Raw genomic sequence first — 21,157 nt, 5'->3', positions numbered from 1 at the left:
TTGGGAGACAGTCCATTTAGACTGGGAGAGGGTAAGTGGGTGGGACTGGAGTCCGGGGAGGCAGACTAGGATGATGTCCTATAACCTTTTCCGCCTTTCTGAGGCTGAGTCAGGTGCTTGTGCTGGGAAAGAAGAGACGGGACTGAATCCAGGCTAAGGCTTCTGTTGGGCACAGGACCATCTGCCAAAGCAGAGCCACTTGAGGTATTCTCATTCCAGATGTACAAGGATCAAGAGCTTCACAGAGGAGCTGCTGCTGAGCGTGGGAGAAGATAGGTAATTTTAAAAATAGGGAATATGGAGGAATGTATATTTTAGAAAAAGCCTCGAGTTTAAGACTAAAAAAAAAAAAAATGTATGCACAGCTTTCCTGGACTCCAAAAACAGGCATTAAGGATAGATTCTCCAAAATCCATAGACCAGGCTGTACGTTCACATAAAATCGTTTTATCTCAAACTCATTGATATGGGTCCTAATGGAGGGACACCCTCGCCCTTCAGAAGGGCTGCTGCTGTCCGAAGCAGGCTGCTTGTGAGGGGCTTGAAGGGCCTCCTTACCCAGTGCTCCTTAAACCAGCATGCCTCAGAACCACGTGGCAGGTCTTGTTCAAAACGCACAGTTTATAAGATTCTTTTCCTATTAACCCCAAATTATCTTTTGAAAGCAACAGTAGTAAGGATCTTCCTTTTCCCAACCAACCACAAATTATTTTCTATGTTTTAAAATTCAAATAAGCTACTTTAGCTTTACTAAGGGAAAATTTTACCAAGGGAAAATAAAATCCCACTTGCGGAAGCTTAGGTAAGGGCAAAATTAAGTTAAAATTTTCTCCATATTAATTTAGAAATAGCAATAAAAGCAAAATGTTCTAAAGCTTACCTCAATCAGGGTCCTGGCAACAGAGAGCCTTGCAGTGAGTCATTTGAGAAAAGCGTGATAAGGGCACTACTTGCTAACCAAAAGCTGGGCTTAGACAGAGAAAAGGGGATGGTGCCCTACTCTTGGTTTGGTGAGTGCGGGAACCCTTAGCACCACAAGGTCTGAAAGGGCAAGGGGGGCAGAACCAGGTAAGGGAGCCCAGAAAGAAAGCTGATGGGGAGGGCAGGCTCCTGGGAAGGAACCAGAGAAATAAATATGCCAATCTCATCAGCCTGTCCTCCCGGAGGCTGGAGGGCAAAAGGAGCCCATCAACGCAAGTCCCTGTGGCTCAGCCTCTTGGGGCAAAGAGCAGGTGGAAGAGGGTGAAGAGTGGATCTCGAGGGGCACATGAAGACCATCCAGCATGCATGAGAGACGGCTAAGGAGCTGGGGCGGCCCTTGTGTATTTTCACCAGCACCGGAGAAAACAGTAAGGTGATCTGCTTTCCTACCGTCTTGTTTATATTTCCCTGTCATACGTTTATAAGAAACATATTGTCATTAAATGTTACGGTCTTGTATCCGGGGTGGGGAACAGGATCCTTTGTCCCACGCCCAGGCCTACAGAATCAAGTCTCACACCGAAAGGGCCCCAGAAATGTGAACTTTAAGCAAACATCCCACAGGACGCACACCCAGCTTTCAGGAGCACCGAGCTACAGAATGAAGGGCGGTGGTAGCCGTTATCTAATAAGGAAAGTGGAAGGCTTATCTGTGCGAGGAAACAGTGCTACATCAAGGGCGGACGCGTGTAGACAAGGAAAGGGCAGGGGAACAGACAAGTGAGAACAATTGGTTGGTGGCGTGTTCTGAGTTTTAAAACTCTTTTTTTTTTTTTTTTGCTATGAAAATGTTCACATCGGGGCTTATTAAATTAAAAACACTTCTAAGAGAGTTCAGAGCAGGTAAAACATTAGGTCAACACAGAGTCCGACCCCAGTCCCGAGGAGTCCGTGGAACTTAACCACGGGATCTAAGTTCTCTTGGTCCCGGTCCGGGCTGCTCAGAATCCCAGAGTCTCCCAAGCCAACGGAGCCCTCAACAGACATCCAGAGGGAACATCTGTGGCCTGAAAGGTCAGACCCTGACCTGGCTTCACAGGACCCCACACAAAGTACAAATGGGCAGGCAGCCACCATTGACGAGGCTTCTCCTTCTCCCTCTCCTGGGCTGAGTGGCTGAACCTTTAGGACTTGGGCTGAGAAGGCCCCTTCTATTGGTTTCCTTGTCTGCAGTTCCCAGACAGTGATAGTTACCTGCCCAAGGTAACCTTATGCTGCAACAGAAATAACCCTTGGGGCTAGACGCAGCAATGTTGTCCTGGAAGTTTCCAAGGCAGCACAGTTCTTATCTCTATGGAGGCCTGGGTCTGGGCCCTCTGCCTCTCTTTGAAGTCTTCTTTCTTTGATTGGTCTTCCAGTGACCTGTAAAGCTCAGGACAGGGTTGGGAGGGGGGGTGCAGGGTTAGCCCGGCTTCCCCACTGAGGCCAGTGAGTTGCCTGCTACAAGGAAGTTCAGTGTGCAGGCCTTAGGATAAGGGGAGAGGCCCTCTCTCACTCCAGAAGTCAGGAAATTCTCATTATATTCTATGTGAAGAGACCCCCAGTGTTTTCTGGGCTGACACAGAGAAGGACTATTTATTTCTCAGTGATGCTTGTCTGAATTGGCAAGCTTGGGCTGGAGCAGGGAAAGCAGATCCAAGACAATCATGTGATGGAATTATACCTGCTGAGAGAAAGAACAGTGCGGCTCCCCAAGCAAACATTCTTGCAGACTCTGCATTGCAAACTCTGGCTCGGGAGGCACTGGGCTAATTTGTCTTTTGCCAACTAACGGCAAACGGAGGAGGGCAGAGCCTGGCAGCTTCTCCAGATGCCTGATGAATTGAGGATCACTCAAACCACCCCCTCCTCCCCACTGCTGCCCTCCCACTGCTGCCTAAACAACAGGTATGAATTTGCTCCACTTCATCAAGGAGCAAATTTTTATTCTTCCACATCAACTGGAATCAAGCTCTGAGCCCCACCTTGGCCTGGCTGGTGGGATCCTCGATATTAATTATTATCGAAATTCCTGCTTCCTCTCCCCTGGGCAGTACTAAAATCTAGAGGCTTACTTGGTAGCAGAAGAGTGCAACAGGGGTCTGAGATAGTCAATAAAATAGCCACCATTATTAATACTTCTTCTTTCGTTACAAGATGCAACTATTGGACTAAAAGCTTTCCAATATTAGTGTCTACTTTGCCTGCACACTCTGCCAGAGGCCCTTGCCCGTGTTTTCAAGGTCGTATAATTAAAGACTGTCCCTGAGGCATTAGTTATGGGCCAAGCCTGGGATGGAGGGAGGGTGGAAGGAGCTTTGAGGACACTTTAGACCTTCCCCCAAATAATCCGGGTCAGTGTCTTCCATTCTTCACTATAGATAATTAATTTTTGCTCCTTCCCATGTATAGAGCCACATAAACAGAACAGCCTCCTCCTCTCCCCAGATTGCCACCACTAAGACCCTCCTGCAGAGACATTTTGGAGGCCTGCCTGCCAGGCGCCAACTGCCGCCCCAGAGCCCTAAAGCCTCCAGAGCACTGAGCAAAGGCACGGATGTCCAGCACTTGAGGACACCTCCCTTTAAGTGTCCTTCCAAGCTTGCAGAAGTCAACTCTGTCCCTTATCCAGGAAGCCCCAGCTTCTCTCCACTGGTCCCCACCCCATCCTCTCCAGCACCTCCAGCTTAATTCCTTTTTGGGCTTGACCCTTGAATTGGAGAAAAGCTATTCGCTAACTGTGGCCACCAGCGAAGACAGAACCAGGGGCCGAGATCACTGAACACAAAGCCTTGGCTGATTTGTCAGGCTAGTTGGCAGTGAACAGGAACAGAAATTGTGTGGGGTTTTTTTTCTTTTTAAATCTTTTTTCCAATGGCAGAAAGGAAACTAAGCCTCATTTGATTGTCGTGCGTGAAATTGTGCCACCAAAGAGTTACTCCTTTGGGAGCGATATTGTTGTCTGCACGGGATCCTAAGATGTGTCCTCTGGAGATGAAAAAAGCATGGCTGGTAGCTTACGTGTGGAGGGAGTTCATTTGACACTGTGGGACAGTGGCAGGTGGGAGAATATAGGAGGTGGGGCCAGAGGAGGGACAGGCCTGGCTCTGTCCCACTTTGCAGTTGGGTCCAGCGGCTGGCTTTGTGGTTGGTTAGATCAGGTGACGCTGACCAGAAAGCCTTCTCTTCTTTCTGTTGAAGATAAGCTTGCAGGTTTCCTGTGGTTTGTTAGGGGCAGGGCCACCACATCCGAGGCAGGTAGCAAGGTGGGGTGATCAGCTCAGATACCAAACCACGTAAGAGTTACTGCTGTTTTGTAAGAAACCAAGACCTTCAAGGCCAAGTTCAGAACGAGTGGAGAATCAGAACACAGGTTCACATAACTGGCAGAGGCCTCAACTCCCATGGTCAGGGGCAAACACTGAGACAAAATCTCTCCGGGACTGCCGAGTACCACTAGGCGACTCTTGGGTCCCATCAGGATTAACAGAAGCTATGAGCAGACTCTGGCTGGAATCAGGTTCCTTCACTTCTGGTCTGTGTGACCTTGGGCACTTATGTTCTGTGCCTCAGTTTCTTATCCCCTAAAATGGGGATAATAGCACACCTACTGCACAGGGGTGTGGGCATTTGTTAGTATATTTAGGCACTTAGGAGAGTGCCTGGCACGTAGCAAGTGTTGGATAAATTTTAACTGTTGTAGTTACTGTCGTTGTTTAAGGCCAGGTGGGTCTCAGAGCCAAGAACTTGAGGCGAGCCTCTGCAGCTGCAGCTAGAGATAATTAATTCTACTTGCTCCCTGTTTGCCTGAGACTACAGGTGAGATAACAGCTGTAAAACACCCAGAATTTCCCTGAGTAGGGGTGGGGCGGCAGGGGGGTGCAAAATACCCAGATTCATCACTAGTATCCCGGTACAGAGGCTTTTACCTGGGGACATTGCAGCCCAAGTAGACCTGACGCCTACATGGTTAAGTACACCCTCGGGGCGCCCCTCGGGCTCAGTCACTCTTGATCTCGGGGTTGTGAATTGGGCCTAGAGCTTACTTGAAAAAAAAAAAAAGAAATATACCCTTAATGGCCATAGCTTGACGGGCTTTGCCAGGCTTTCTGGTCCAGACACATCTCCGTCATGGGCTTGCCTTAAAGCCTAAAATTGTCTCCAGTTCTTGCAGGAGTTCTCAGGTGGTTATCCTGTCTGCAGCCAGACTGTTTGCAGAGACTGTTTGCAGATCCTGACTGTGCTCACGAGCTGAGAGTCTTGGAGAAGCTACATAATCTGGGCCCCTCATCTTGCTCATCTGTAGAAGTGAGACTATGAAAGTACCCTCCTGATAGAGTGTTTGAGAATTGCACGAAATAATGTGTAAAAGGTTAGCAAAGTGCCAGGTACGCCCTGAACACTCAGTAACCGGCAATGATGGTGGGTTTGACGAGAGAAGGTATCCATTAGTGATTTCGTCTTTATTAATGCAGGAACACTCAATTTTTACACATTTTACAGTAAATATTATTAAGTATACAAAACTGTTGAAAAAGTAGTATAGTGAGCACCTTTATACACATCATTTAGATTCAGTAATTGGTTTATTCATGATTGCCATTTTTGCTGTTATTTGTGGGTTTTGTACAGTTACTTTGCTGTTGTGTGCACAGTCATTTGAAAACTGCCAACGTCGTGCCCCTTCACTCCTCCATACTTCAGCATGTAGGTCCTCCGAATGAAGAGACTCTCCGACACAACCCCGATACCGTTACTACATCTAGAATAAATGACAATCATCTTTAAATATTACCTAATGCTAAGTCAATAGTCACACCTTTTCTGTTGTTCCCCAAATGTCTTTTAGAGTTTTTTTTTTTTTCTTTTCTAACCAGGAACCCATCATAGCTCATGCATGCATTGTGTTTCGTTATGTCTCTTTCGATCTAGAATAACCTCCCCTTCATTCCTTTTTTAGGGACACCGACTTTTCAAGAGGCCAGCCTGTCTTATATAACGTCCCACATTCTGGATTTGTCTTATTGTTTGCTTGTAGTGCTATGTTCAGCGGACATTTTGAAAAGGGAGGAAAAAAACCTGGAACTTGAACTGGAGTCCCCAGGCTGTCCCAAGGACATATAGCCCTGTTGCCCATAGGAAATAAGGGAGGAAACAAAATAAAAAGGCACACTCATTTTTTTTTTGAAACTTGACACCTGTTAAACACTAACTCCGCATTCACCACTTTTCAGTCCCTAGAGACCAGCATTCTACTTTCTGTCTGCATGAATTTCACTAAGTAAGAACCTCATCTAAGAGGAATCGTGTAATATTTGTCCTTTCGTGACTGGCTTATTTCACTTAGCATAAATGTCTTCGTTATGGAAATAATGACATGCTGTAACGTGTCAAAATTCCCTTCCTCTTCCCAGCTACAGATCATCCCATTGTACGTACGAATACAGCACACTTCGCTTATCCATTCTTCTGTTGATGGACACTCAGGTTGCTTCCGTCTTTTGGCTATTGAGTAATGCTGCTACGAGCATGGGCGTTCACATACCTGTTCACACCCCTGCAAAGCACACTCATTCCTACCTTGTCTTGGGGCGAGCCCTCATGTGGCTTCTAGTAACTGGTAACTTTAGAAATCATGTTTTGAATCCAGTTTTCCTTTCTATTGTTCTCTCCCTGTACTAGAGTCTAACGTAAAACGACTTTTGCACTTTTGTCATTGTCTGGGGCTTATAACCACCTACACCAATAGGAGAAATCTGGACACCACTCAGCAAATATTTCTGTACTGCTCACTGTGGCAAGTATGTTGATTCTAATATCAAGGCGTGGAAGCCGGAAGGTCCGAGCTTTTAAAGCCACTAAATGTAAAAGGCCAGAGGTGCCCTTTTAAATCACTGTAATGACTTTTTAATCTGTTAGACTCCCCTACTTCCCTTTTTAAGGGTACTTATTCCAAGTCTCCAAATGAACATGGGTGATTTATATCTAGCGACCCATAAACTATGAGAGGAAGCAAGGCAGAGTGGAACGAATGCTCTGAACTGGATGATCGGAGATGGGACCCAGTGTCTGAGCCCTATTGATACCCACGCAACCCGGCACGGAGCCTCAATCATACTTTCAATGCCTCAGTTTTCTCATCCGCCAAATGGGAGGTTGGCTTACAGCCCTCACCTGCTATGGTTGCCCGAGCTACATTTTATTTACTTGCAGAAATGAGTAAGAGGGAGCCGGGCGCAGGGAAGGGAGATCTCTGAAGTTGAGTCCTAGCTTCTCCACAACTGAGTTGGGGGATCTTCTGTAGATCCCTTCATTTTATGAGCCTCAACTTTCTCACTCGCAAAACAGGGATGATGACTATTGCAGAGCAGGGGTGAAGATTACAACTAGCGAAGGAGAGTGACAGGGCTTTGTATTTTTAAGGTACTGTCGGGTCACGTAGGCAAGGCTGTATGGAGGATTTTAAGCCATAAGAATGCTGCAAATGCGAGGGATTACTAGAGTAAAGGACGCTGTTCTCAGCGACTCGCTTCTACTGCTACAAGCTCATGGTATGTTACACTAAAATACAGATTATGATTCCTGCCGCCCCCCTGTGCCCGGGAATCCATTCTCCGTCGGCCCTGGGTATTTCCTTCAACCGCCCTGGATGCTGTGGCAGAGCCTCTCCCGTACTTACTTTATAAGCTCCCAACAGCTGTTTGAAAATGCTTTCTTTGTTTTGCTCTGGAACTTGTTGCAACGTATCTTGTTTCCACAGTCCCCAGCCTGCCCATGGAGCTTTGGTTCTGCCAGTTGCAATGACTCCGAAGCTCTTTGTCAATTCTTTTTAGTCCCAGAGCATTCGATCGGCTAGTTGGGTTGCATGTCTCTTTAACCACTGAAGAGCAGGTTCCCAGGCTTTGCTGTGTTTTACGGTCTGCACTTTAATTATGATTGTTTCAACAAGCGTTCCTCACCAGAGCTTCAAATAGGCCTTATCAACGTTCGTTCGTGCTTCACTTTACAACCACCCGATCCTCTCTTCTAAGGAACTCCTTGTGTTTCCAGTTCAAAGGGAGACTATTTGAGAAAAAGAATACAGGAATAGATGGGCTCAGAATTGAGCGAATGGCTCAATGGATTGCACACTGATTTAGAGTTAAGGATGGTAGGCCGGGCTAAATAATTAGTAGGCATAAGAATCGCCTGGAATTCATAAGAAAAATGCAGATTTCTGGACTCTGACCCCAGAGGTCCTCTGATTAAGGATTTCTGGGGTGGGTCATTTTAAAGGTGCTCCCTGGTGATTCTGATGCAGGGCTTCCACATTTTAGAAACCTGGTGGAGAGAGAGCACCTTTCCCCTGCTATTTTAAGCAAGTTGACTCTAGATAAGCCTCAAAGTTGCCAAGCTCTGTCTCCCTGCTCATAAATGGCCCTGAAAACAGTAACTGCCCTCCCAGCCCCACAGGTTTGAAATGGGTGTAAAATAAGATACTGGACCCAAACCATTTTGAGGATAAAGAGCTCACACCTGTGCAAGGCAGTCTCCTCCCTCTCAGCATTCTCTTGCCCCAACAGAGCAGACTCCAGCTGGCAGGATCCTGCCTCCACACCATTAGGCCCTTGCACGGATGCACTCAAAGGGAGGGAAGTCCCCGACCTGCCTTTGTCTACTCGGTTCAGACTGGCTCAGCTAGGTTTATGCCCTTCCTAACAGAGTGCTGTAAGGCCCCCAGACATTTCTGTCTGAAATCTGGCCAAAAAGGCATCCGGGATGACCCTCCTATAGGCCCAAGTCCTCCTTGAAATGTAGGTACATCTGTATCACTAATGACCCCATTGCCCTATTTTCTACCATATCACATCAGTCCTGGGCCACACGGGTCTTCTCCCCACCAAGGCCTGCCCCTGACGGTCCACACCCACCCCTTGTGTTTTGGCCGTGTTCCCAGGTACAGTATGTACCTTTTGAAGTTTAGAGTGATCGACTTCACATTAATCTTTTCTTCTTCCCTCTCTTCTAATCCTTTTGGCAAGTACCTTTCCAGGGTATTCTACCCTTTTCGGCCATACTCAGCTTGGAATAAAGTAATGGAGTATCATTTCCAGTTAAAGCACTCCACCTTGCTCTTTCTGATAGATGGGGCAGGGCAGCGTACCTACGAGGCCCTCAGCCACTGTGGTTTTGTTAAATATCCAGCACGTTCGGAGCATTTGCAGGTACCCTGGCTGCCTGCAGAGCCAAGAGGGGCATGACTCCTGAAGCCAAATTCTTCCCCCTTGCTCGCTCTCTCTCATTACCTCACTCGTCCATTCAAGAGATGGTCATTGAGCACCTAGTATGTGCCACGCATCGGAGAGACAGCGTAAGATAGACAATATTCCTGCTCTTCGGGAGTTTATGTTCTAATGGACTTTATGTTCTAACATTCTTGGAGTAAATATGAGTAAGAACATTGAAGGGAGTGGTAAACATGATGACAGCGCCCCACTGTAGTGTTTGCAGGGCAGTTGGGGCTGGAGAATTGCTACTAGTGACAAGGTAGTCAGGAAGGGCATCTCTGAGGAAGAGATATTTGGAGAGAGACTTGAACGAACCGGCCTTAGAAAGAGTTGTCCCCCAGATGGTTTTCTGTGATATTTTGCAGAGAAAAGAAATGCTTAGCAAGTCTTTTACTTATGGTGACATTATAAAGATGACTGCTGGTATACACTGAGCCAGAGTGAGAATTCAGGATATGACCTGCCACAACTGTGTGCCCCTTTGCAAAGGAGCACCCTGTCAGTGGTGGCAGCCAAGCTGAGGGAGCCCTCCGAGTGGACTCCTGAAAAGGCCTGCTTCATCCAGTAAAATTAGGCAGTTTAGTAAAGTATTAAGCTTTTAGAGCCCTGAGAGAGGCTCCTACCCTTCAAAATACTTTGGACTTTCCAAATACATCCTGGACACTGGAAGTCTTTCTAACCAGTTGTTCATTCTAGAGCCAGTGAAAAGGCCTCCCTGCAGTGCCCTCTGGAGAAGGAGCAGACTGGCCCTGCCTACACACTAGGGTTCGAAAGAGGATACAGCCGCTTTCTGTAGGGGGAGAGGGAGAGGAAGAAGCAAGTGCTGGAGAGAGCTAGAAAAGAAAAGTTGGGGGAAAGGGGAGAGCTGAAGGAAGGGGAAATCGAAGGGAGGAAGGTGTCCTTGAGCAATTTATTGGAAGAACTGCCACTTGTCTAGACTTCTCCAGAGCTTGAGGAATTCGGACACACTTGGAGTTGGTCAGAGGGGTTGGCTATGGCTGCTGTCTGTTCCTTCTTCTGCCCCTGTCCTGAGGACTTGTTCCTACATTTCAGAAGGTGGATTTCCCCATGGGAGGAAGCCGTGTGTGTCCGAGACCATTTGCCTCAGAGGAAGTGTAAAGGGAAGGTCTGAATAATTAATGGATTAGGATGGTAGGAAAGTGACATCTCATTAAGCAAATGATTTTTTCACCTTTAAGAACAAGCCTAGTGGGTAAGAAATCCTTAATGGGATGAGACTTCCATTAGAATGTGACCACCGGCACCTGTCAATCCCGTAGGATGGCTGTGTGAGGTCTAACAAAACAAGAGATGGGGTCAGGTAGGGTAGGGGTGGGAATGTGGGTGGGTCCTTCCAGCACTGAGCGAGCTACCCTCATATTACCCCAGGCCCCAGTTGGTAGGGTGGAAAGAATGGGGAAAAGGGATGGAAAAAAAAGGCCTAAAGAGTTTTGTGGACTAATTCAATGAATATCTAGAATAATAAAGTAACCCGAATAAATCCTGAGGTCCTCAGGAGGCCCAGTTTCCCAGAATCAAAATTAGAGAAGGTAATCCCAGAGCCAAGAAGAAATGAAACCTGCGTTCTAATCTTTAGAGCTGCAAATCTCTCAAAGAACGCTAAAGGGAATCTGATTTATAACCCAAAGGACACTTCTTAAATTCCCTTTTCTCTCTTCCTCAATTTGCATGTGACAGAGACTTTTACCACCAAATCCCCCAAATTGTCCTCAATGCCCAGGCCATGTGTTTATGTCCCGTCTTCATTCACCTCTTCTCTTTCCTCCCACCTCTCCAACCCCATTTCTCTTCATCTCCCAGCTCTGCACAACAAAAGCGTACAAATTGATTTGGAAAAGACAGGATTGCTCCTTAGAGCAGTGCCGTGCACTGGAAATACAACGTGAGCCACATACATAACTGAAAAATTTCTAGTAGCCACATTTACAAAGGTAAAAAGAAACAAGAGAAATTAATTTTAATAGTATGTTTAACTCAGTATGCCCCAAATACTATTATTTCAACATGTAAACAATATACAAATTATTGGGGGAGATTTTTGACATTTTTTCATACCATGTTTTTGAAATCCTGTGTGTATTTTATACTTATGTTTACACTTCATTTAAAAACTATATCAAGTACTTAATAGCCACATGTGGCTAATGGCCATATAGGACAGTACAGCCTTATATGTGAATGGGCAGGGGAAGGGGAGAGACTGGGCTTCACATACAGGGACATGGTCTGGTTCATGAAGACATTTTCCCAAGTTGGTACAATAGCAAAATAACAAGAATAAGAGCAGTGTGCCAAGTTTTACTTAGCGGCAAATGTATTTGCTTTTTAAGTTTTGAGATTGTGTCCCTGCCAAAGCGAGTGAGTTGCTCCTCATAGAAATATCATTGATGAAATGATAGGAGTAATGGATGGTAGTCTTATTCTTCTTCATGCCATTCTGTGGCTAAATAAAAAGGTGGTGACTACAGTGCCTCCGCGCCCCCAATTCAAGACAGGTTTTACTGGACCACAAAACCCAGATGTCAGGAAACCACCGTTCTGTAACACACATTGTCTTTTATATACACGAGCCCGTTTAATTATCCCGACAACTGCATGATGTATTTATTTTTTGGTTTTGAAATAATCACACATTTTCAGAAAAGTTGCAAGGACGGTGTATAGAACGTTTTCCCCTGGAACCATTGACAGTGAATTGTTGATTTGATCCTCTGTCATCCTCCAGACTTTATTGTGTATTTCCTACAAACATGGACGTAACCTAAAAATCCACAACACAGTCACAAACATCAAGAGTTATGTTACTGTTACCCGATACTTAGATCGCATTCAAGTTTGAACAATTGTCTCGATCATGCTTTCAGTCTCCTTCAGTCTAGAGGAGGTCCTCAGTCTGATGTACGCCATCTTGGCACATTGGAAATAACAGGACACTTATTTCATAATTAATAAGTAGCTAGCGGGGAGTTAATTAAAAACTCTGCAAATATCCCTTTCCTCATCAAACTTTTAATTTATTCATTGTGTATTTTGATGCTGAAATTGTCCCCAGTTTAGGCAGTGGGAGTCCCTTCAAGTTGCCTTCTGTGTCCTTTTGACACATGCCCATCATTCTTGAAAGCACTTTCTTGCTTTCCAGCACAACGTATTGTCCAGGTTCATCTTGTACTTTTCCTGCCTTGTGCTGGGGTATCCCCCCTTGGATACTGTCCTCATCCAACATCCATGCCAGGACTCCGTTATTTATCTTCCAACCCTTACAGTAAATTTTGAATTTCAAAAATCGTATTTTCAATAACCAAGTGTTCTCTCATTTTCTGAACTTTCTTTCTTCTTCACTTCCTTCTTTTCTTCTTTCCTTTTTTAATAGAATGCTGTTCCTGTTTTGTGGAAGCGAGTTTTCTCTTATCTTCCAGATGACATTCATTCTCCTTCATTTAGTTCTCTCCTTTGCCTTCCCTTTTTCTGTTTCTTTCAGGTGTCCTTGTTGGTTTTGACCTCTCTGTCTTTCCTGCTGGGGGCCTTTCTCACACATCTGATGGTCCTGAGGCTCTGTTCTTGTGGAAGAATGAGGCACCAAGAAGCCAACTGGAATTTGGGGTTGGGGACATAATGCCAGGTAAAATACAGGATGCCCAGTTCAGTTTGGATTTTGGATCCAAAATAAATAACTTTTTAATATAAGCATGCCCCAAATATTGTATGGGACATATTTATATGAAGGAATTATCTGTTGTTTATCTACAATTCAAATGTACTTGCACATCCTGCATTTTTATTTGCTAAATCTGGTCACCCTAGTTAGGATCTGAGTCAACTAATAGGACCTCAGTTTTTCTTGGGCTTGTCCATTTTCTCAGAGAAAAATCCTTCAGTTTGCCCTTGCGGTTATGAGCCCACTGCTGACGTGCTATAAGCCAGGTGTGGGAAGCAGGAAGGTGTGCAGACTATCTTCAGGGCCACCGTCCTGCCTTCTTCAAAGCGTCTGCTGTCCCTTTCCTGAACAGAATCCTGGAGGAGTGGGGGAGGGGGAGGGGAACTAGAAGTGGTCTGAATGGGTTTTATTTCAACGTTCAACCAATCCCTCTGTTTTCAGGCCTGCCCAGAACTCTGACCCGTGGAGGTATCCATTGCCCCCAGCGTCTGAGTCTTTGGGATTCTGTGACTCTAACTGATTTGTTTCTCCAGGTTGTTTAGGTTTCAACTTCCTCTGAATATCATTTCTTTCTTTCATTTGCTGTGTGTTTGTCTAGTGCTCTTTTAGTCTTTGTGGGTTTATGTCATTAAAAAAAATTTTTTTTTTTTTGCTGAATTTGTTTTGTAAGAATAGAGATAAATGTGAGTGTTCAATCTGCCCTGTGTAACTTGGCAACAGTGATTTTTCCATTTATTTTATTGGTCACTATACCTGGAGGAGAAATTGGTTGTAATGTGTTGCATACTCATACGTCCTGGGAAAAAGGGTATTTGGATAAACCCAGAATTTTTTCTTCTCCCTTTGCTCTCCTGCCCCCAGTGAAAGACCAAAGGTGACCCTTATGTAGGTTATTTGGCCTTCCAGACTTCGTACTTTGGCATTGTTGGCTCCCCAAGGAGAGCTGGACTGGAGTGTCTATAAATCTTCAATCTTAACCAACTGTGAGTTTTAAACCTAACTGTTCCCTGCAGGTCTGTGGCTTAGAGCAATGAATTTAGATAAGGGCAAGGTTTATTGTTGTTTATTGCTTTACAATAAGTGCTGTTTGCTCATGGTAATTGGTTTACAAAAGCTCTTCAGTCACTAATAAATAAACATCCAGGGTCATTTGTTAAGTTGGAAGGTGAGAGGTCCCAAGGCTCAAGGAGAACTGAGAACTCTGGTCTTTGCCTGTTTTCTTGGAAACAACCTCTGAAACGAGCCCAGGGAATTTCAAAAGTAGTCCAATTACTTCCAAAAATGATTTTCTATCAACTCTTGTCATAATTAAACTAGTTGCTACCTGTGGTAAATATTATAGGCAGTAAAATTCGGGCTGCTGATCGCCAAGGACTGGCAGTGAATAGCAAGAATGAGGCAGGAGTGCCAACAGCTCTCACTAGACTTGGCCCCATTTTACAGATGATGAAATAGGCTCAGGGAGCCTTGTGGCAAGTGAGTGGTGCCAGTGAATTTAAATTCATGTTTGTCAGACGCTGACTTGTAGAGAAGGATTTCGGCCCTCTTTGATTTTAAGAATCTGAAAGGGCCCGAGTTCGTTCTGGGAAAGCAAAGGGTAAAACCAAAGAACTCTCAGCAAACAGAAATTTCCCATTCTATTTGCCAAACATGGTTTTACACAATGAATCATTTTTCTAGCAGATATTACAGGGCAGTGGAATTGGGAGGGTGGTTGTCAGGAAGGCTTCTGTTTTGGTTGTGATATCGGCCAAACCAAATCAGAAAAAATATATGGTGGCAAGAGGCAAGAATGGGAAATCCGTCTTGGTTCAGTCCACAGTTAAAGAGCACGCATTTTCTTTTATAGCAGACAAGCTCTTCTTCAGGAAAACAAAGAGACCTCTTCCCCCTGACAAAAATAAAAAAGCAACTCCCAAGCTTGATGGGACTCGGATCTGGGCCCATCTGTCACCTCTAGGTAGGGAGGTATTAGAGAGAAACATGAGTTCCTGTGAAGAGTTTCATGGGGTGGGGGTGGGGGGAATATGAATATGTCAGTTACTCTCCAGTAGTCCAGAAGAATCTGACAATGTTGGATTTTTATGTTCATTTTAATTGTTTTGATGTCTTAGCCTAGTAATAAATTGTTAATCACTTTTATGCAATAATAAAAGATGCATAAAATGGTTAGTGCTACTTCCTGCTTGGGGCCCCCTCCCCAGCATGGAGTGTTATTGAGATACATTCTATTCAGGTAAATTGGCGATTTTATCAGAGCATAGAGGGCACTGACAATTACCCCTCGCTCTGCAGCAGATCATTTAAAAAGCCTTTGAGTCCTAATTCAGTTTGGCCACAAGAACGTATCTTACAGAGGGAGCAGCTTTGGTGGCCCTGGAGAGTTTGGTCACCAGGTTACATTATTTTGATTGTAAAGACGACCCATATTCCTGCTTCAGAACTTAGAACCTGGGGGTCAGGATGTAGGGAGATAAGTGATTAATAAATGGGTTAAAATGGGTATAAATAAATGTGGGTATAATAGGTATAATAAAATGTGTTAAATGTGTTATTAAATAATAATAATGAAATGTGTTAAAATTGGGTATTCTGTGTGAAATCTAAGCTGCATGAGTTTTTAGATCAAGTTCATATAAGAACATTCTTGAATTCTGACTGGTCATTGACTTCCAATTACCAACGAGCTCAGAGTGTCCGAGGAAAGCTACCAGGCACAGACACTGGAAAAACAGCCATTCCCAATTTCTGCCACATGACCCCATAGTACCCTGCTGATGTGTTTGAGTTTTAGTCCCTTGGTTTAAGTGGAGAGGAGAACCCTCTTTCCAAGGTTACCATGTAGAGGAGTCATTGCCAACCTTGATTTTGCGGAAAGCAAGCGCATTTCTGAAGTTGTTGCAGAGTCTCGGGGTATTTCAATTCATCCTGGCATGCCCTTCCCACCCAGTGCATACCGTCAGGAGAAGCAGTTGTGAAATTAAACGATGGTGGGTGATGTAACTCCAAAAAGGTTGGAAATTCTTGATATAATAATGTCGTAAAGCTAAGAGTAAAGGAAGAAGTGACTTGACTGTATGATGGACTAATGTGACCATCTCAGCACATCATTTGGTTGCTGTTGCCAGAGGAGGAGGGAGGAGGAGGAAAAGCCAGGGAGATGAGGGGTGGAGGGGAAGCTGCCTCAGTTGTGACAGTTCGACTAGACCATAAATTAAGCTAATTATTAGTATCAGTTGTTACTTAATTCAGTAGCGCCACTCTGTAATTCTACAACTCGTAAGTCGGCCCAGCATTTTGTAATGGAGCTGTGTGAAAGGTCCTATATAAGATTAAGTTTACTATTCTTGTTATTATAGTCTAGGCGTCACCTCACCCAGCTGGCGTGGTCACGAGTTAGGAAGATGAACTGCTAAGGAAGAGGCTGCGAGGAAGCCGATGTTTGGACAAAGGTTAAGGAGGCTGAAATCTGCAATAAAGCCAAAGGCGTGGGTTCTATTTCTGACTTTGTCATCATTTTGACCTTTTAGAATGGAGACGAAATGAAAATGTTTGTCTTGTATCTACCCGCCCAAGATGTAATGGAGAACTCTGGGAGACTCTAGGAGAGAAATGGAGACTCCGCTCAAGAAATGCATTAAGTAAATGTCAGGTGCTACAACCCTGGACGGTCTTCCAGCTACAACACTTTGAAAAGCTATTTATTTAGGAGACAGAGGACAGAAAACCCTGGAGTTTCAGATTAATATTTCTGCAGCGCACCTCTGTTAGAACACTTCCAGGGCTATAGGTAAAAGATGTCCATGGGAGAGTTAGGCAGATGTCTTTGCGTCTACATAGTGCCTCATCCTTACAGCGTCAACGTCTTTCTTAGACTATTCCACGGAAGGAATAATGGAAAAGTAGAGTAGTACCTTTAAAAACACTTTACAAGGAAGTATATGTAGAAACACAAGAAAGCAGGATCATATGCACAAAATGCAAACATTGAATAAATATCTAGTGAGTGCCAACTGCCTTACGTGCCAGGCACTGTGCTTAGATCTAAGATCGCATGGTGAGTGATGTAAACTGGGATCCAGTTTCCGCAGAACTTAAAAGCTTCATACTTTCTGGATTTAAGAGAGGGAGGCCTGATCATGTAAAACTTGCTTTTTGTAAGTAGGCTAGACATAAGTAATAAATTAGAAACAATTTATAGTGGTTCGGTATTCAAGCTGTGGAGAGCCAAGTAGGGGTGCTACCTTGAGTTCATCCCAGCCCTCTTCAACCTTATCTCCACCTCTATTCCCACTGGAGTTTTGGCAGCTGAAGGATCATCCCTCTGGGGTTCCCCAAGGCTCATTCAAGCAGGTTGGTCAATTTTCCTGCCTTTCTTTGCAGTTATGCACATTCCCCAACTCGGTTCACTGGGGTGTCAAGGAAGGAAACCCTCGGCAGCTACTTCTAAATTTACTGATCCCAATTTTGGAAAGTGTTTCTGAGAGAAAAGGACCCCCAACATCATGAGTTTCCTATCTCTATCTGCATCTGGAAAATTGGAAGCCATTTAGCTTACTGGCCTGCTTGCCGGTACCATACGGCATGGATAATAATGCGGGGCGGGGGCTGCCTGGTGATGTGGATGACTCAATCTTTCATTGATATCCCCTGAGCTCACACAGTTGTCCAGGCGTCACAGAAAGAGGTGGCACAGTCCTGATAGATTTGTAATCTAACGTTAACATTTTTACATTTCAAAGGAGAACTTAAAAATATGCAGGTTAATTCCACTTACTAAATATTTATTAATTGCCATTAGCTTGGGCCATTAAACACTATCTTTTTAAAGCCCCATCTTTCTTTGCCCTTGCTAATGGAGCGTTCTCAATAATAGGCTTTTTCTCTTCCTTTAAAATGTTCTTCTACGGCTCTTCTCCTTAAACTAAACTAAGGAAATATTATCATAGCTGAAATCTTTCCCTATTCAGCTAGAAATGAGCATTTAACTTAAAACAGATTGCAGGTTAAGCTTTAAAGGGCCATTAATTAGTAATGGTACCACAGGAGCAAGGTGACTGGTTGGCTGAAATCGGGCAGAACAGGCCTAATTTTTGCTTCTTGTCCCATGTGACATTTGTCCTTCGGTAGTACATTAAATTACTGGATGAGGTAACTTGGTAGAATTTCAGCCTGGTGCCGGGCACATGGAAAGTTCTCAGTAACTGTTCTCTGGCTTTTCCCTCTCCTATCTACCTCCTTTGTTCTCACTAGTCACCCCTGCTGTCCACTGCATTATGAAAACAATGCCGCAAACTCCCTCAACCTTTCTCAACTTAGAGCTTATCTCTTTGATATCCCTTGCTCGGGGGGACTCTTCTGATAACCTCCCACCACCCCCAGGTTCCCCTGCGGCCCTGTTCTTCCAGTCCACCCACCCTCCACTGTGTATCTTCACCTCTTCCTCTCTGATGTTTCCTGACCTTAGTCAGCTGAAGTGCCCTACCATAAAGTTCCACAAAACTTCTCTCAAACCATTTGTTCCTAAGTTACTGGCTCTTTTCTCCTATCTACTGGACCAAGCTTCTTGAAAGAGTGGTCTATGCTCCCTCTGGTTCCTCATCTAAACTCTCTGCTCTGCTTCTTGCAATCTGGCTGCTGCAGTTACTAAAACTGCTTTCCCAGGGATCAGTAAGAACCTATTTACCAGATGTAGCGACCTCTTCTCATTCCTCTTCCACCTGTCGGTGGCATGTGATGTGTTTATCCACTCTCCTGATGAAAATTTTTCTTGCTGTTTTTGTCTCTATCTGCCACTCTTTATCATCTCCCGGGTCAGCATCTGTTCTTAGCTGCTTCTGTTTTGCTCTTGATTTGGGGGCACTAAGAATTAGCGAGGGGGCTGTCTAAAAATCCAAACCCAGATGAAATCTCCTGAAATATACACCAAGTAAGTCTGATTTCTGATTCCACCCAGAAATCAGACTTAATTGATCTGGGGGTTGGACCCTGACATTTACTCCTCAGCTGATTCTCAAGGACCACTAGGACTAAGAACTCTGTAATATCTGCTTTTATCTCTAGTTCTTACGTTATTCCTGTTACACAGACCCAATTTTTTAACTCGTTGCTGAGCTTCTCAGCCTTAATGGTCCATGGAACTTCAATTTTTAGGTGGTCCAGATGAAACTCATGTTCCCAAGCCTGAGAACCTCTTCCTCTATGTTTATAGGGCTACCGTTCTCCCAAGCTGGAGACCTAGAAGTCACCCTTAAAAATTCCCTTGGATCCCCCCTCAATTCACTTATTTGCCACGCGCTATAGATTGTATTGCTGACCACTTTTAAATCTATTCTCACTGCCTTCATCCAGGCCCCATTTTAGGACCTTATTGCAGTAACTCCTTACCTGGCTTCCCAGCCTTCAGTCTTGTTCCTCTGCATTCCCTCCTCCACCTACTAGTAGATCTGATTGTATCCACTCAGTAACTACTACTGGAGTTCTCTTACCCACGAGTAAAGTCCAAATTCCTTACCGAGGCCCTCGCAATCTAGCCCCAGTTCTCTAAAACTCCTCTCCTCTACCCTAGATTCCCACTCCATGATGTTCCCCATAATGCAGTCATGGTTCCTCAATCATGACACGGCTTCCTCCTTGCCTTTGCTTATATTACTCTCTCTAAGACTGGATTCAACTTGGATTGTCCAAATGAAGAGACTATTTAAGAGACACAATCAAGGTAAAGGGAAGCCACAAGAGTGTTTAAGACATCCAGACGCTAGCAGAGTGGAAAGTTCTTACCTTCTATAGGCCTGAAGGGCCAAGGGGATGAAATACTGTCACCACAGCCTGGGGAGAGCTGGGGCCATAGGAATGGGGGCCATGAGTAGAAGCTGGAGGACTGGGAAGGTTGCAGCCATTGCCAAACCACAGTGCTGAACCGGAGAGAGGAGAGTGAATAAATACCCCAGCCTCTCTCTCTTCCTGCCCTCCAATCTCTGGCAAGTGTCTTTGATTGGCCAAACTCAACTAAAAGCCAGCCAACCACTAAGGATGGTTAGATGGTATGGTCTCTAGATTATAAAGTAGGGCAGAGAGAGGCAGAGAAATGAATGGTGGTATGTGGGAGGGGGATATTAAATGGAGAAATTAATGAAATGGAAATAAATGGAATTAAATGGGAGATTAAATTAACTACAGAATTTCCCTTTATATATAGTAAAATCCCTTGTATCTTACAGGACATGGTTCGAAAGTTGCCTTTTTTGTCATCTTCCCTCATTTTCCAGCCCCAAGATCCAGTTATTATTTCACTCCTCTATGCTCCCTTAGCTGTTGTTATGTCTATGTTACTGCAGCTATCAGTCTGACTTATGGTACAATTATTTATGTATCTGCATCCATCTCTTGCATCATATTTCGTGCAGCTGGAGGAAGGGGATAGTACTTCATTTGGCGCAGTGTCTTGCAGGTAACAGGCACTCAATAACTGTTGGTTGGATTTAATTGCATTTTCATGTTATCGCCTTCTCCGCCTCTGTCAGGGAGATTCATACATACTTGTAAACCGTAGTCCTCACATTTTTTACATTTCCACTCTTCGTAAGAGTTCCTTTTGGTCTTCTTCAGCTTCTTGCTTAATTTGCTCCTTCTTCTTACTACATTTCTTACGTTAGATACTTCAAGCCTCAGCTCACCCTCAAATTGGGAATACTGCTGTCACTGACTCTGGCAAGGGTCTCTAGTTTTATTCCCTGTCTTAAGTGGCTCATATAAAAGGTTTTTTCTTTAATTTATGCATGCACCAAGCTTAAAAATGAAGTTGCAGAACCCAATTTTTTATTCTTCATTGGACTTTAAACTCTTCTGAATAGAAGTTATGCTTGGCTTAACATGTTTTGCATACAGAAAAGGCTGTGTGCGTCTGTTCTTTACAAATACCAGTAGCAAGTGCAGCTAACATATTTTTACTATGCAAACACTATTCTGCGTTGATAGTTTTGATGCACAACGGTATGTGGGTTTGAGATTTCTATATGAAAAGGAGTATTTTTAGACCCAATGAAAATGTTATTTTACATTTGTGACATTACTAATGATAGAAATAATGGCAAAAATTATAACTGTCATAGAAGTTCTGAGTTTTCATCTCAAATATTGTATTTTTCACAGTAAGTTCAACTTTGCTCTTTTTAAAAAAAAAAGTTTCTTTTTCTTTCCTTAATATGCTCACTCTTTCTACTCTCTTGAACATATGGAACATAGTTATTACAGC

At 44.3% G+C, this 21,157-nt stretch overlaps 1 long non-coding RNA gene across 1 annotated transcript; it reads right to left on the bottom strand.

The window, feature by feature from the left end:
- Positions 1 to 5,427: 5,427 nt before the first annotated feature.
- LOC130544834 (uncharacterized) lies at positions 5,428 to 19,363 on the bottom strand. Its single transcript, XR_008961487.1, has 3 exons — positions 19,291 to 19,363; positions 7,640 to 8,022; positions 5,428 to 5,722 (listed from the first exon to the last, which is right to left on the bottom strand). It is a non-coding gene; the product is annotated as an uncharacterized LOC130544834 (long non-coding RNA).
- Between the last annotated feature and the right edge of the window lie 1,794 nt (positions 19,364 to 21,157).

Source organism: Ursus arctos, unplaced genomic scaffold (genome assembly GCF_023065955.2).
Source record: "Ursus arctos isolate Adak ecotype North America unplaced genomic scaffold, UrsArc2.0 scaffold_25, whole genome shotgun sequence".
Taxonomy (NCBI): domain Eukaryota; kingdom Metazoa; phylum Chordata; class Mammalia; order Carnivora; family Ursidae; genus Ursus; species Ursus arctos.
Note: the sequence above shows the minus strand (reverse complement) of the source record. Positions and strands in the feature narration are given on the sequence as shown.